Raw genomic sequence first — 17955 nt, 5'->3', positions numbered from 1 at the left:
ACACTGATCAGAATCAGGTTTATTATCACTGCATGTGTCGTGAGTTATACAGCTCTCGTCACATGCACGTGCAGTTCAACTCTTTGAGTGATTGTGCAGATAGTTTGAAGTTATTAACTCATCCCCTTCTACCTTAGGCTACGAACTTATCAATCACCCCTGCTGTGGACCACTTTCTGGAGGTCCAAGAAGCCGACTTCTACAAAGAAGGCATCCGTATGCTCCACGACTGCTGGACTAAGTGTGTAAATGTAGGAGGGGATTATGTTGAAAAATAAATGTGCTGACTTATCAATCACCCCTCGTATATATACTTAATGTAACTCATTTTTACTCTATATTTATTTATCACACATTGCATTGTACAGCTGATGTAAAGTTTACAAATTCCACAACATTTGCCAGTGATATTAAATCTGATTTACCATGCAGAAGAAATAGATCACTAAATTTATATATAAAAGTGATCTTCTCTTAGCATTCTCTGCTGTTCAAGGGAAAACTGCTGGTAATTACCATCTATCCAATGAAATATAGTTTACCATTCTAGCATCATCATGATAAATTTTACTATATGCTGTCTGTAACTTAATACATTTTTTCCTAGTGAGCTATTCAATGTATACGGTCTACAATATAATTAACTGCTTAGTAAAACTGATTTCTAGTGTTACATTCTGTGTCCAAGTTTATAAAGCTCAGAATGGTGTAGATTGATATTTGTGACTTGATTCAATTTTTTTTCAGAACAGGTTTCTTTGAACACAAATATTTTTCCCTCTATAATCAATCAGCTCAATATCACAAGAGGATGTTTTCCAATGAAACAAAAAGAAAGTGAAATAGGTGAGATTTACTGTCAGCTCAACACATTTAAGAGCAAGATCACCTTGCAACCAGCTAGGACCTCTATCCACAGGGTTGAAAATCTACATTATGTTCCTGGCTGTGGTTTTCTGTCCCTCGGTGCTACAAAAGTGTTCCATTTCAAGGTTATTGTCATGGTTTGGAACCTAACCTGACCTGTCTGCATTTACAAAAATGTTATTGAAACTCATTACTGTGAAGTTTAGAGACTGGGTTGTTAAACTGGATGGATTGGTCTTCGAATCATTTGTCACTTTTAAAACCGGGACAATTTTCAGCATGTCTGCAGTTGTCAATTGGAGGAATTAGTTCCTGAAGCATTTCCTCAGGGGCAGTTCTACATGAGGAGAATTCTTTTCTTGTGGGAAATCTCTGTTCCCACTGAAAACATGAACTATAAAATGTTTTTCAATATTTTACCTTCCCATTCTAATTTAGTCTGAGAGACGCTGCAGTTTTCCTTTTGAAAACTTATAATTAAAAAAAATAAGAACTAGCTGGAAATGCTCACCAAGTTAGGCAGCATTTGTGGAGAGACAAGGTGTGTTAACAGATATGGTCAATTATTTTTAAATAGCAAGTTAAAATTGTGGTGCAGTTCTAGTGATCTAATTGCAATTCATGATATATGAGTATGAGAAGATTCACACTTCAAAGCTCATTCTCAGTAGGGCAGTTCCCCCTTCCTCCCAGATTTCCCCAATGGCAGTAGTTAAAATCTCCCCCCATCATTATAACAGTAGCTTTACAACTCATTTAGTATGGGACTACTACTGTTTTATGAGGGCACTGATTCCACAAACTGTGGACTCACTTAAATACAAGAGATTCAGCAGATGGTGAAAATCCAGAGCAACACACTGTTGGTGGAACTCAGCAGGCCATGGAGCATCTAAGGAAATGAATAAATAGCTAACGTTTTGAGCCAAGACCCAGACCTGATGAAGGATCTCGGCCTGGAATTTTGACTGTATATTCATTTCCATAACGCTGCCTGACCTGCTGAGTTCTTCCAGCATTTTGTGTATGTTGATAGGGACTCACTTTCAAGGATTCTACAATTCATGTTCTCATTGTCAGTTGATTACTTAATTCTTTATTTTTCTTTCATATTTGAGTAGTTTGTCTTATTTTGCACTTTGGTTCTATATCTTTGTGTGTAGCTTTTCATTGGTTCTATTGACTGCGTTTATTCTACTGTGAATGCCTGCAAGAAAACAAATCTCAAATGATTATATGGTGACATAAACATACTTTGAAAAGAAATCTACTTTGAACTTTGGTTGCTTTCATATTTACGGATATTGCTTTATTTGATTTGGCATTAGATATCAATTTTTGAATGATTTCCTAGAGACTGAGATAGGCTTCAGGCTCCTGTAACTCCTTCCCAATTGTACTAACAAGAAGGGGTAGGTCCTGGGTGGTAAATTAGTAAATCTGTAAATTGATCTATTAATGTCATGAGTACAGAGACAGAGTGAAAATCTTTATGTTATATTCCATCCATACAATTCACTTCATTATAACAGTGTATTGATGTAGTAGGAAGGAAAACAATAACAGAATGCAGAATAAAGTTACTATTACAGAGAAAGTGAACTACAGGCAGACAATAAGGTGCAAAGCCATAATGAGATAGATTATATGGTCAAGAGCCCATCTTATTGTACTAAATGATCTTTCAATAGTCTTATAACAGTGGGATCGAAGTGATCAATAAGCCTGTCAGTACATGCTTTCAAGCTTTTTCATCCTCTGCCTGATGGGAGCGGGGGAGCAGAGAATGTCTGCAGTTGGTGGGGTTTTGATTATGTTGTCTACTTTACAGAGACAGTGAAATGTGCAGACAGTCTATGGAGTGGAGCTTTGTGATGCTCTGAGCTGAGTTCACAACCCCCTGCAGTTTCCTGCAGTTTCAGGCAGAGCAGTTGTCGTAGCAAATCGGATGCATCCAGGTAGGCTGCTTTCAATGGTACATCATAAAAGTTGATGAGGGTCAAAGGGGACTTGCCAAATTTCTTTTGCCTCCTGTGGAAGTAGAGGTGGTGGTATGATTTCTTGGCTGAGGTTAAATCAGGACAGACTGCTGTTGATGTCCAAGGAGCTTGAAGCTTTCAATCATCTTGACCTTCAGCACTTTTGATGTAAACAGGAGCGTGTGCACTACCTCCAATCCCTAAAGTCAATGACCAGCTCCTTTGATTTTGCTGACATTGAGAGAAAAATTGTATCTTTACACCATGCGACTAGACTCACGATCTTCTCCTTGTACTGCATCTCATCGTTATTTGAGATGGGGCCCACTACATCTATAAATGTAGATGGACTAAGAGCTGAATCTGGCCATACAGTCGGATGTATAGGGAGTAGAATAAGAAATGGAGGACGCAGCCTTGTGGGTCTCCAGTGTTGAGGACAATTGTGGTGGAGGGTGCTGCTTATTCTTAATGATGGTGGTCTGTAGGTCATTAAGTTAAGGATCCAGTTACAAAAGCTCCTCCATCGTGGAGACCACCTTTTTGAGGCACCACCTCGTGAAGATCGCCTTCTTTCTAACAGTAGGAAACATTGTGTCCGTGATGAAGCTAAAGAGTGTCTACAACCATCTTGTGATCCTGTACTCTGGAGCCTCCATACTAAGCTGTGATGCAACGAATCAGAAAGCCCTACACCATACACCTCAGACATTTGTAAGAGTCTCTGGTGACATACCAAATCTTCTCAAGCTCCTCATGAAATAGAACTGCTGTGGCGCCTTCATTGCGGTTGAAGCGATGAGTTGGGCCCAGGATAAGTCTTCGAAGATGTTGATTCCCACAAACTTAAGGCTGCTCACCCTTTCCACCACTGAACCCTTCATGAGTACTGGTGTGTGTTCTCACAGTTCCCCCTTGCTGAAATCTACAATTAATTATTTGGTCATGCTGATGTTGAGTACAAGATTGTTGTTATGACATCACTCAACCAGTGATCTATCTCACTCCTCTACACCTCCGCATCGCCATCTGATATTCTACCAACAACAGTTATTCCATCAGCGAACGTATTGCTATTGGAGAATGTATTGGTGGAGTTCGAACTGTGCTTAGCTGCACACTCATTAGTGTGGAAGAGTAGAACAATGGGCTAAGCACCCCTCCTTGAGGTGTACCTATGCTGATTGTCAGTCAGTATAATGTAGACTCACGCTACTGGTTCCGCAGGTGCTTGACTTGCCATAGGAGGAGACATTGAGTAAATCAAGCCTGTTTTCTTTGGCATTTCAGAGAATATGAGGATATTCTATTGAAACTTATGCAATTTTTACAGGGCTCGTCAAGTATGATGGAGGAAGTTTGTCCGTCCTGTTTGTGGAGTCTAGGACCAGGAAGCATAGTCTCAGAATTTAGGGGTAAGCAATTTAGAACTGAAAGAAATTTCTTCATATGATGTAAGATGAATCTTTCAAATCCTCTGTGCTAGTGGGTTGTGGAAATCAGCCATTAAGTTTACCAGAAGAACAGTAACTAGAAATCTAGATATTAAGCGAATTAAAAGATATGGGGCTAGTTCAGGTAAGTGGTGCTGAGGTGGAATATTAGCCATGATCTTAATAAAAACAAGTAACACCAACATCTTAATGGCCTAGACATGTTCTGATTCCTAATGTTCTTGCGTTAATATACGAGTATGGATAGAAGAGTGACTAATTATGAAAAATCTGTGAGCAATGATTAAGGGGTCATTTCTGTATTGGTAATCAGCAGCTAGTGCAGGATGCTTCAGCAATCAGTGTTGGGGCTTCAGTTCCTAACCTAAGTTGATTAAACCGATTCAAAAGGGCAACAATTATACCAGTGCCCAAGAAGAGCAGGGTGAGCTGCCTTAATGATTTTTGTCCATTAGCACTAACACCTATAGTGATGAGGTTGGTTATGGCTAGGATTATCTCCTGTCTCAGCATAGACCTGTATCCACTGCAACTTGTCTATTGCCACAATAGGTCTACAATGGATGCAATGTCATTGGCTCTTCTTGCGGCCTTGGATCACCTGGACAATACAAATATCAATGTCAGGATGCTGTTCATTGACAACAGCTCAGCATTTATACAATCATTCCTACAGTTCTGATCAAAAAGCTTCAGAACCTGGGCCTCCATAGCTCCCTCTGCAACTGGATCCTTGATTTCCCAGCTGGAAGACCACAATCTGTGCAGATCGGAAATAATATCTCCACCTCGCTGACTATCAACACTGGCGCAACTCAAGGATGTGTGCTTAGCCCTCTGCTCTACTGTCTCTACACCCATGACTATGTGGCTAGGCACAGCTCAAATGGCATCTATAGATTTGCTGATGATACTGTTTACAAAATTTCATACAGTGACGAGGGCATACAGGATATATCACCAAGTTGAGTGGTGTCAAAGCAACAACCTTGCACTCAATATCAGTGAGAACGAAGAACTGATTGTGGACTTCAGAAAGGGTAAGAGGAGGGAACACACACAGTCCTCATCGCGGGATCAGAAGTGGAAAGAGTGAGCAATTTCCAAGTTTCTGGATTTCAACCTGGATCTGTCCTGGATGCAATATATCAATGCAGCTACAAAGAAGAAGCACTGTGGCTATGTTTCAGAGGGAGTCTGAGGAGATTTTATGTGCCACCAAAAACATTTGCAAATTTCTACAGATGCACCTCGGAGAGCATTCTAACTGGCTACATCACCATTTGGTATGGGTGGAGGCTACTGCACAGGATCAAATCAAGCTGCAGACAGTTGTAAACTTAGTCAGCTCCATCATGAGCACTAGCATTCATAGTATCCAGGACATCTTCAATGAGCAATGCCTCAAAAAGTACCCTCATCATCTCCATCGGGAAAGAGGTACAGAATCCTGAAGGCACACACTCAATGATTCAGGAACAGCTTCTTCCCCTCTGCCATTCAACTTCTGAATGGATATTCAACCCATAATCACTACCTCACTACCTTTTTTATTTCTATTTTGATTTTGCACTACTTATTTAGTTTAGCAATTCAATATATAGACAGAATAAGAGAAGGGCAAAGAAATGGCAGATGGAATACAGTATCAAGAAGTGTATGGTCATGCACTTTGATAGAAGAAATGAAAGGGTTGAATATTTTCGAAATGGAGAGAAAATACAAAAAGCTGAGGTGCAAAGAAACTTGGGAGTCCTTGTGCAGGATTCCCTAAAGTTAATTTGCAGGTTGAGTCTATGGTGAGGAAGACAAATGCAATGTTAGCATTAATTTCAAGATATCAAGAATGTAACGTAGGGACTTTATAAAGCACTGGTAAGGCCTCACTTGGAGTAATGTGAGCACTTATCATAGAAAAGATGTGTTGAAACTGGAGAGGTTCCAAGGGAGGTTCATGAAAATGATTCCAGGATCGAATGGCTTGTCATGTGAAGAGCATTTCATGGCTCTGGGCTTGGATTCACTGGAGTTCAGAAGAATGAGGGATGACCTTATTGAAACCTATCAAATGGTGAAAGACCTTGATAGCATAGAGAGGATGTTTCTTATGATGGGAGAGTCTGAGACCAGAGGAAACAGCCTCAGCCTCAGAATAGAGGAGGATCCTTTTAGAACGGAGATGAGGAGAAATTTCTTTAGCCAGGGAGCGGTGAATCTGTGGAATTATCTGCCACAGGCAGCTGTGGAGGCCAAGTCTTTATGGATATTTAAGGCAGAGGTTGATAGATTCTTGACTGGTCAGAGCATAAAGGGATATGTCACAGAGACCATGTTACTGGCACTGAGCATGGGTCCTGGTGCAGAAGGTAAAGAGGGAGAACAGGGGAGCGGTAGTGATAGGGGACTCAATCAGAGGAACAGACACAAGATTCTGTCGATGTGAACGGTATGTGAGCAGTACCATCCGAATAGTATGTTGCCTCCCAGGTGCCAGGGTCAGTGGTGTCTCGGATCGCATCCACAGCATTTTGGAGAGGGAGAGAGAGCAGCCAGATGCCTTGTATTTTGTGGTACCAATGATATAGGAAGGAAAAGCAATGAGATCCTGAAGAGAACATTCAGACTGCTACGCAGAAAGCTGAGATGCAGGACCTCCAGGATAGTAACTTCTGGATTGCTACCCGTGCCACGTGCTAGTGAGGGCAGAAACAGGATGATATGGCAGGTTACTGCGAGGCCGAGAAAGTGGTGCAGGGGGCAAGACCTCAGGTTCTTGGATCATTGGATCTCTTCTGGGGGAGGTCTGACCTGTACAAGACTGACGGGTTGCACCTGAACCCAAGGGTGGGTGGGGGGGGGGCCAATATTCTTGCAGACAAGCTTGTTAGAGCTGTTGGGAGGATTTAAAATAATTTGGCAGGGGTGTGGGAACCAGAATGAAAGGAGTAAGGTGGGACAGATGGTTTTAAAAAAAGCAAATAAGGCATGCGGTCAGACTGTCAGGAAGGGCAGGCAAGTGACAGGAGAAAATTGCAGCTAGCAGGGTGAGATTCAGTGCATTAGGGATGCAAAATCAAAAAGGGTAGCAAATACAGCACTCAAAGTGTCATATCTCAATGCACACAGAGTTTATGGTGGATGATCTTGTTGCACTTTTACAGATTGTCAGGTATGATGTAGCCATCAGTGAATTGTGGCTGAAGGATAGTTGTAGTTGGAAAGCTGAATGTCCACAGTTACACATTGTATTATAGTGATACGAAGGCAGGCAGAAGGGGTGATGTGGCTCTGCTGGTAAAGAAAGTCATCAAATCAGGAGGAAGATGTGACATAGGATCGGAAGATGTTGAATCCTTGTGGGTCAAGTTTAGAGGCTGCAAGGGTAAAAGGACCCTGATGGCAGTTATATACAGGCCTCACAACAATAGTTGGGATGTGTACAGAGATTACAACAGGAAACTGAAAAGGCATGTCAAAAAAGCAGTGTTATGGTTGTCATGGGAGATTTTAACATGCAGGTCAAATGGGAAAATCAGGTTGGTAATGGATCTCAAGAGAGTGAGTTTGTTGAATGCCTATGAGATAGCTTTTTAGAGTAGTTTGTTATTGAGCCTACTTGGGGATCAGCTGTACTGGATTGGGTTTTATGTAATGAACTGGAGGTGAGGAAACCCTTAGGAGGCAGTGAATCAAATATGATTGACTTCAAATTGAAATTTGATACGGAAATAGTGTGATGTAGCAGTATTTCAGTGGAGTAAGGGAAATTATAGGTCTGTGAGAGATGAGTTAGCCAAAGTAAATTGGAAGGAGTTGCTGGCAGGGATGAAAGCAAGGCAGCAATGGCGTAAATTATTGGGCAAAATGAGGAAGGTGCAGGACAGATGTATTCCAAGATCAAGGAAATATTCAAATGGCAAAATAGTACAACTGTGACTGATAAGAGAAGTCAAAACTAATGTAAAACAAAAGAGACTACATGCAATGAAGCAAAAATTAGCAGGAAAATAAAGGATTGGGAAGCTTTTGAAACCAACTGAGAGCAACCATAAGAATCATTAGAAGGGAAAAGATGAAATATGAAGACAACCTAGCAAATAATATCAAAGTGGATAGTAAGAACTTTTTCCAGTATGTAAAAAACAAGAGATGAGCGTGGATATAGGAATGAGGCTGGAGAAATAATAAAGGGTGACAAGGAGATGGCAGATGAACTAAATGAGTATTTTGCATCAGTCTTCATTGCAGAAGGTACTAGCAGTGTGCCAGATGTTGTAGTGTGTGAAGGAAGAGAAGTGAGTGCAGTTGCTATTACAACAGAGAAGGTGTTCAAAAAGCTGAATGACCGAAGGAAGTACAAGTCACCCAGACCAGAGGAACTGCACCCCAGTGTTCTGAAAGAGGTCATGGTGGAGATTGTGGAGGAATCAGTAATGATATTCCAAAAATCATTGGACTCTGGCATGGTGCCAGAGGAGTAGAAAATTGCAAATGTCACTCCATTCTTTAAGAAAGGAGGAAAGCAACAGAAAGGAAATTATAGACAATTTAGCCTGCTATCAGTGGTTGGGAAGACCTTAGAGTCAATTGTTAAGTCTGAGGTTATGGAGTACTTGGTGACACAGGACAAGATAGGACAAAGTCAACATGGTTTCCTTAAGGGAAAATCTTGCCTGACGAACCTGGTGGAATTCTTTGAGGAGATTACAAGTAGGATAGATAAAGAGGATGCAGTGGGTGTTATATATTTGGACTTTCAGAAGGTCTTTCACAAGGTGCCACACATGAGGCTGCTTACCAAGTTGAGAGCCCATGGTATTACAGGAAGGTTACTAACATGGATAGAGCATTGGCTGATTGGCAGGAGGCAGCGAGTGGAAATAAAAGGATCCTTGTCTGGTTGGCTGCCAGTGACTAGTGGTGTTCTGCAGGGGTCAGTGTTGGGACCACTTCTTTTTATGCTGTATATCAAGGATTTAGATGATGGAATCAATGCTTCTTAACAAGCATGTAGATCATATGAAGATTGGGGGAGGGGGAGGTAGTGTTGAGGATACAGGTAGGCTGCAGAAGGACTTGGACAGATTAGGAGAAAGGGCGAGAAAGAGGCGAATGAAATACAATGTTGGAAAATGCATGGTTAAGCACTTTGGTAACAGAAATAAATGTGCAAACTATTTTCTAAAAGGGGAGAAAATCCAAAAATTTGAGATGCAAAGGGACTTGTGCAGAACACTCTAAAGATTAGCTTGTAGGTTGAATCAGTGGTGAGGAAGGCAAATGCAATGTTAGCATTTATTTCAAGAGGTCTTGAACACAAGAGCAGAGTTGTGATGCTGAGTCTTTATAAAGGCCTCACCTTGAGTATTGTGAACAGTTTTGGGCTCCACATCTAAAAATAGATGTGCTGGCATTGGAGACGTCCAAAGACAGTTCACAAGGATGATTCCGAGAATGAAAAGTTTATCATATGAGAAACGTTTGGTGGCTCTGGGTCTGTACTCACTGGAATTTCGAAGGATGAGGGGGTATCTCACTGAAACCGTTTGAATGTTGAAAGGCCTAGACAGAGTAGATGCGGAAAGGATGTTTCCCATGGTTGGGGAATCTAGGACAAAAGGCCACAGCCTCAGGATAGAATGTCATTCATTTAAAATAGAGATGCAGGGAAATTTCTTCAGCCAGAGGGTGGTACATTTGTGGAATTTGTTACTACAGGCAGCTGTGAAGTGGAACGTACAGGTCATTGGGTGTATTTAAGGCAAAGCTTGATATGCTCTTGACTCGACACAACATCAAAGGTTATGGGGAGAAGGCAGGGGAATGGTGTTGAAGAGGGGGAAAAATGGATCAGCCATGATTAAATTCAGAGCAGCCTCGATGGGTCAAATAGCTTAATTCTGCTCCTATATTTTTTCTGATAAAATAGATGAAGAGAAAATGCACTGTAGCCAAGCTTGCTGACGTTACAGAAATTGATTGGTTAACAAGTAGCTAAAATGTTGCAGCTAACAAGTTGAGGGGGGGGTATTAGTTGAGGGAAAAATCAGAGAAGCATATGTTCATAGTAAGGTTAACTGGAAAAAGTGAAGATGCTGCACACACAAAATACTGGAAGAACTCAGCAGGTCAGACAGCATCTATGGAAATGAATAAACAGACGTTTCGGGCTGAGAGCCTTCCTCAGGAAAAGTGAAGATGCTGCAAGACAAAGAGAGAGATAATGGGACATTAAGTAACACAATGGATGTTCAGGAGAGACATATTCCGTAGATCCTGGAAACCTTGAGTAACTCACAAAAAAATGCTGTAGGAATTCAGCAGGTCAGACAGTGTTTCAGCCTGAGATCCCTAATCTATTTCCTTCCACAGAGTTCCTCCAGCAGCTCTTTTTTTTCCTCTACATTCAAACATCTGCAGTCTCATATGCTGTCATTTTACCAATACACAGTCCCTTGAGCCCATTCAATAGGGCCATAGCACATCTGATTGTAACTTCATAAACACAAGACATTCTGCAGATGCTGGAATTCCAGAGTAACACATACAAGATGCTCAAGGATATCAGCAGATCAGATAGCATCCAAGGATAGGATAAAGAGTCGACAAAGACCCTTTTTCAGGTCTGGGACTGCTAGTCCTGATGCTCCCTAACCTTTTGAGATCCTCCAACATTTTGTATGTGATTGTAATTTCATCTCCGCATTTCCACCTAATCCAAATAACCTTTACCCCTTAGCCTATCATTTCCCCACCTGGCTCCACCCACCTATCACCCACAAACATATCCAATGAGATTTTACAGCAGTTTGTTCTCCATATTCTAGCATCTACAATCTCTTGTGTCTTCTTATCAAGAATCTTAAAAATACTCAAAAGGTATTTTTTTCCATTTCCCTTGGAGGAAGAAAGCTCCAAAGACACACAACCATCTTAGAGAAAATATTTCACCTATCTCTGTCCAAAGGATGACCCTTTATTTTTAAACATTAACTTCTGTTTCTGATTTCTTTCACAGGAGGTAACATCCTCTCTACGTCCATTCTGCCAAGATTCTTTTCAAATATTTCAAACAGGTTACAAGTCACTCCAGCACATGAGAGCCTAGCCTGTCTAACTTCCTTTCATAAAGCAACCTGCATATTTGATTTTTACAAGAAATTATTAAATCAGACCACGGATCATTTGTCCCCTCCTGGCAACAAATTTCATTTACTGACAGATGTTGAGACAGTACAGACAGAATTCTGTCAAAGTTGTTTTGTGAAATTTAGTATGTAGAGAGCAAAATTTTTTTTTAAGAAATGTTCACTCCAGTTTAGCTTTATCCCGAAGTTTACTTCTCAACTGAACCAAACATTATGGTAGTAGTGTATTCACTTGAGTTGTGCATGATGTTCTTTTAACAGTTGGTCTATTGGTGGGTCTTCAGATGGCTGTAGAGTTTCCATGTTCTGCAGGGTTTCCAGACCTCACAATCCTACCTCCTTTGCCACTTGCTGATCACTACAGGACTTAATCCGGGATGTTAGGGTGGATTCTCTGAATGGAGAATTGCTGTGCATGACTTTGTTTTACATGGGTAGGCTGATGCACCAACAGCCACCACAAGGTCCTTGACAGATCTGGTCAGGTCCAATGGTATGGAATGGAAGGTGACCGGGGACTCTTCACTCCTGCAGTCTTTCTCAGCCTCCACTGCCATTGTGATGTGTCATTATTTAGGCAGCTCCACTATTGAGGTCTTGTTTCAATGTCTGGAACCTCCCCTTTGACCTTACCACCATGGGTGACCCCACCAGGAAATAACTGCCAGATGGCTAAACTCAAGATGTCATCATTTTCAGATTCTCTGGAATTCAGAAGCCCTTCACCACAACAATGTGACGATCCTCGGAGAAGGTACAATGGTAGTCTTCAGCCATCAAACATATGGGCCAAAAAGCCTCCTCTGCACCAATGATTCTGCTGATCTTCTGGTGGAAAAACTAGCAATTTTTCTGACAGCAATTGTTTATTGTTGATAATTGTTCCAAATTTTACCACCTTCTATGAGATGAAGCATTTACTCCATTTCCCTTCAAAAAGAGATAGTTCTAGCTTTTTTCTAATTCCCTTGGACATAGTTCCCCAGATTGCAGAAATAACTTCTTTCTGATTGACTCCTCTAAATATTTTGAAAAATTTCCATTTCTCATCTTTGAGAAGGTAAAGCATGAGAAGAACTTTCATCCCATAAACTGAAACCACTGGTGGCTTTCACATTGTTAATTAGGTTTTCCTGTATTTAGGTAGTTTCTTGAAGCAGTTGGATAACTTCTCAGTTCTTGCAGTTGAAGGAAACAAGTTAAAGTCAGCTGTGAAACCTAGAGCAAAACTCTGAGGTTCGGCAATAGATAATTTAGGGGATTAAGTAGCTACATGACATTAGTTATGATTTAATTAATTTGTGTAAATTTCTGGGGAAATGTATTTACATGGAGACATAGAAAATACAAGAAAGGGCAGGAAGATCAAGCAAGGCTGTAGAAGATAAAGCGATAAATTAGAATAGTTTTAATAGAAGTAATCTCTTCACTGTCTGGGCTTCACATCAAAAACAGCTCTGTGTTTCTGAAACAGAGATTATTACTTAGATGACGTCTTCTCTTTGGATCATCACCTTGCAGTGGAGAGGCTTGTGAATTCCTGAGATCCTAAGAGGGATGCTGACTGGAGTCCAGCCATCTGAATCCACCCCCACCCCGCCCCACCCCCAGACCCCGACATCCAGTTATGTGGATTGATCTCTACAGCTACCTGAGGACCCATCAATAGGTAACCCTTTGGAGGAACATCATACTCGACTTAAGTGATCACACTGCTCCCTTCATATTACCTTATTCAGTGCTAATGGCCTGATGCAAGATAAACTTCATAATGAAACACAGAATGACAAGAGTCAGCTTAATTGTAAGGCATAAATTGTTTAAGGACTTGAAAAAGCAAATGAATTTTGCAGAATTGCCAAATCATTCTGTTCTCACTAGCGGTGAAAGTTAAAGTTAAAAGAATTGTGCATAAATACCCACTCTACACTAGAAGACAGAAATCACTGGAACAGGTCTCTCTTATTTGTGAAATGTTTGTTTGATGATGAACTTCATTAAAAATAAATTACAAAAAAAAAAGAAAATATGAATCAGTAATTCTATGAAGCATAAGTTACAGAATAAATAGTGGAATAAAGGAACAATGGGGTAATATTCATAGGTTCATAGAATGTACGGACATCTGATAGTGGAGGGGAAGAAGCTGTTCCTGAATCACTGAGCATGGGTCTTCATGCTCCTGTAGCGTTTCCCAGATATAAATAATGAGAAGATCTTGACAGCCATAGGTATTGATGTGGCCTTCTTGAGGCATTGCCTCTTGGAGATGTCCTCAATGGTGGATTGGATTCTGCTTACGATGGAGCTGGTTAAGTCTATAACCTGCTGCAGCCGTTTGTGATCTGTGCATTAGAGCTTCCATATCAGGCTGTGATGCAACCAGTCAGAATGCTCTCCATCATACAGAAATAGACATTATTAAGAGTCTTTAGTGACATACCAGTCTCTCAGATTCCTCATGAAGTAGAGCTGCTGGCATATCTTTCTCAGGATTGTACCAATGTGCTGGGCCCAGGACAGATCCTCTGATATGAAGACACTCTGAAGCTTGAAGCTGCTCACTCTTTTCAACACTGGCCCCTTAATGAGGACTGGTGTGTGTTCGCCTGACCTCCCCCATGCTGAAGTTCACAATCAATTCCGCAGTCTTGCCAACATTGAATATGAGGTTGTTGCTTCAACACCACTCAACCAGCCAATTTATCTCATTCCTGCATGCCTCCTCAATGCCATCTGAGATTTTAATAGCAACAGCGGTGTCATCGACGAATTGACAGATAGTGTTTGAGGTGTACTTAGTCACCCAGATTTGAGTGCAGGAAGAGTAGAGCAGTGGGCTAATTATACATCCTTGAGGTATACCTGTGTTAATTGTCAGTCAGGAGGAGATGTAATAACCAATCTGTACTGATTGTAATCTCTTGATAAGGGAATCCAGTTGCAGAGGGAGGCTTGCTTTCCTACAAAAAAATGTATTTATGTACTAAAGTGCCAATGGCATTTTTATCACTGCCCACATATTATTCTATCTACAGAATAGAAATTCTATAGCAGAAAAGTAGAGGGAGGAAGTACCTCAATTTCCTCAAGAGAGATCTGAGAGGAAGATTCAACAGTGTATTTCAGATCTTCAAAAATAATTCCAGTTTTGTTTCCTTCCTACCTCCCCCTTTGTTAAAACCTATAACTTTAATCACTTCCAATAGAAGATCTAAAGCAATAATTTTGTTCCCTTTCCATAGATGCTGTCTGACCTTTTGAATACTTCCAGTAACTTTTTGTTTGTATTTCAAACTTAATAGTTATTTTAAAGCCTTTATTGCCTGATCTCCATCTTTTACGAAAGTGAATTGTTTTACATTATTCAGTTGCTGAAAACCTTCACCATTCCTCACCACCACACCAGAATGTGAGTGACATGTGGCCCAAGAATTTGAACACAAAATCACTCTGTGGGAAACCTATAATCTAAACCACTATGCTGCTGGGTTACAGAAGAATTTTGCTTCTCCAGATGAATAGTGTTGCAGGGTGGTAAACAAAAGTCATTGCAATTATCTTGAAGAATAAGTATGCCAATTATTGGTATGATTAATTTTGTTGCTCCATAGCCGGGCCCCAAAGCAAATGAATAATGTTGGATAATGTGAATTTACTCTATAGAAATATCTTCATAAAATTAAATAAGAAGGACCTATTCCAGTGATTTCTCTGCGTATTTTAAGCATAATTCCTTCAATTTCCACCAATAGTGAGAACAGACCGCTTTGGCAATTCCGCAAAATGCATTCGCTATTCCAAGTTCCTAAACAATTTATGCCTTACAAGTAGGCTGACAACTATTGTCATTCTGTGTTTCCTTCTGAAGTTTATCTTGATCCAGGCCATTAGCACTGAACAAGGTGATATGAAGGCACTTAACCTATCAGCAGCTAATTACATAGAATTCCTAAAGGGTCCAAATGCCCATGTGATGGTCTAGTTCACTTATAAAGAGGAAGCTGAAAGAATTAGCAGTAACAAGAAGAAAATAGTTTGGGACATTCAAATATTTACTCCATTCATTTACTAAAGGCCAATTCATAACTCTCCAAAATGTCAGGAGACTGAGACAGGGCATTTAATGAGCCATATCTGTTCATGCACTTAAGCCACTGAGAGATGAGCTTGTTTTTTTAAGCCAAATGCTGAAAAATGTCACTGCTTGTATAATATCTGTTAGCTGAGACCTCGGAGAAGAATTATGCTTATTTATGACAGAGAAGGTCTTGTTGCAAATTGTCTTCTCCAATGTTTTCCTTTGAACTCTTGTTTAAGTAAAATAGCTTGTTATTTTCTTAGTAATGAATTGAAACGGCTATCTTTCTTACCCTTCAACCATCGGACTCCTGATGCAGCGTTCACCACAGAAAACGCTGAACACAGCCTGTGGATTCAGTTTCAGGGACTCTATCACTCATGCTATCAGTATTATTTATTTACGGATTGATTGATTATATTTGACAGTTTGACTTCTTTTGCACAATGGTTTCTTGTCAGTTTGTGTCTAGTTTTTCATTGATTCTATTGCACTTCTTTATTCTACTATGAATGCCAGCAAGAAAATGAATCTCAAGGTAGTATATGTTAACATATGCATACTTTGATAATGAATTTACTTTAAACTTTGAATTTTGATATTTGCCAATCATACCTGCATGCAAGGCCTTTGTATTGAAAGAATGGTACACTCAGTAAATCCCAGCTTTCAAATATCTTTTAAGTGTATCAAGGGCTGTAAAATAATGATCAGACTGGATCACAAATCAACGATCTCACTGAATCATTCCTAAACAATTTCCAATTCTCTGATGCTAATCAGATCATCTTTATCATGGGTATCTAATCACTTAGACCTACATCCCTTATCAAAGTTCGAAGTAAATTTATTATCAAAGTAAATATATGTCACCATATACAACCCTGGGTTCCCTTTTCTTGTGGCCATACTTAATAAATCCATTATACAATAATAACCATAATAGAATCAATTTGGTGAGCAAAAAGCAACAAACTATGCAAACACAGAAAGAAAGAAATAAAAAGCAATAAATATCGAGAATATGTGAGGAAGTATCCTTGAAAGTGAGTCCATATGTTGTTGGGACAATTGAAGTTGAGTGAAGTTATCTCTTTTGGTTCAAGAGCCTGATGGTTGAGGGGTAATAATTGTTCCTGAAGCTGGTAGTGCAAGTCCTGAGGCTCCTATATGTTCTTCCTAATGACAGCAGTAGGTAGAGAGCATGACCTGGATGGTGGGGGTCTCTGACTATGGATGCTACTTTCCTGTGACAATGTGCTCATTTAAGGGGAGGGCTTTACCTGTGATGGTTTTGGCTGTATTCACTATGTTTTATAGGATTTTCTGTTTAAGGGCATTGGTGTTTCCGTACCAGGCTGTGACGAAGCCATCAATATACTCTCCACTACACATCTATAGAAGTTTGTCAAAGTTTGAGATGCCATGTAGAATCATTGCAAACTCCTAAAGAAGTAGAAGTGCTGCTTTACCTTCTTCATAATTGCACTTATGTGCTGGGCCCAGGACAGGTCCTCTGAAATAATAACATGAAGAATTTAATGATGCTAGCCCTCTCTACCTCTGATCCTCTGATGAGGACAGGCTTATGGACCTCTGGTTTCCTCCTCCTGGTCAATAATCAGCTATCAGCTCCTTGTTCTTGAGGAAGAGGTTGTTGTTAAGGCATCGCTCAGTCAAATTTTCAATTTCCCTCCTATATGCTGATTTATCTCCATCTTTGATTCAGCCAAGACAGTGGTGTCATCAGCAAACTTAAATATGGCATTAGAGCTGTACTTAGCCTCACAATCATGTTAAATTATCCCACAGCAATCCTTAGCTTGCCATATCAGAAATATTTCCTTCCTGCCCCCTATCCTCCCCTTCCCCACCCCCACCCTGCCCTCCCACCAGCATCACCACCCTTTCTGCAACTTAATCCATTTGTTCTTCTCTTTCCCTGTTCTGACAAAATACATTTGACCTGAAATATTAACTCTGTTTCTCATTTCACAGATGCTGACAGGTCTGAGTATTCGCCATCTCATTTTGTTTTCATTTCAGATTTTCAGCATCAGCATTTTGGGATTTTGATTTGTGTCTTGTCAGAGATAGGTGTTGTATGGGACTTCTGTGACAAAAATTGGGCACTTTTTAGGCCATGCCTCAATGTTGTCTCGATCTCATTGCATGGAAGCATGGGCTGCTTCATTTGCTGAAGAATTTTGAATGGAATGGAGTTGAGCATTATGAATTAATAAACAAAAGTTCCCACTTCTAACCTTAGGATGGAAGCAAGGTCATTCCTCCATGTAACTGAAAATAATTGAGCCTATGAATTTGTGGTAGAGTACTATTGTAGTGATGTTCCAGTGCTGGGATGTTTGGTCTCCAGCAACTATCACTGTTCCAAGAACATAGAATTTTGGTTGCATATAAACCAA

The sequence above is a fragment of the Mobula birostris genome, chromosome 12 (assembly GCF_030028105.1).
Source record: "Mobula birostris isolate sMobBir1 chromosome 12, sMobBir1.hap1, whole genome shotgun sequence".
Taxonomy (NCBI): Eukaryota; Metazoa; Chordata; class Chondrichthyes; order Myliobatiformes; family Myliobatidae; genus Mobula; species Mobula birostris.
Note: the sequence above shows the minus strand (reverse complement) of the source record.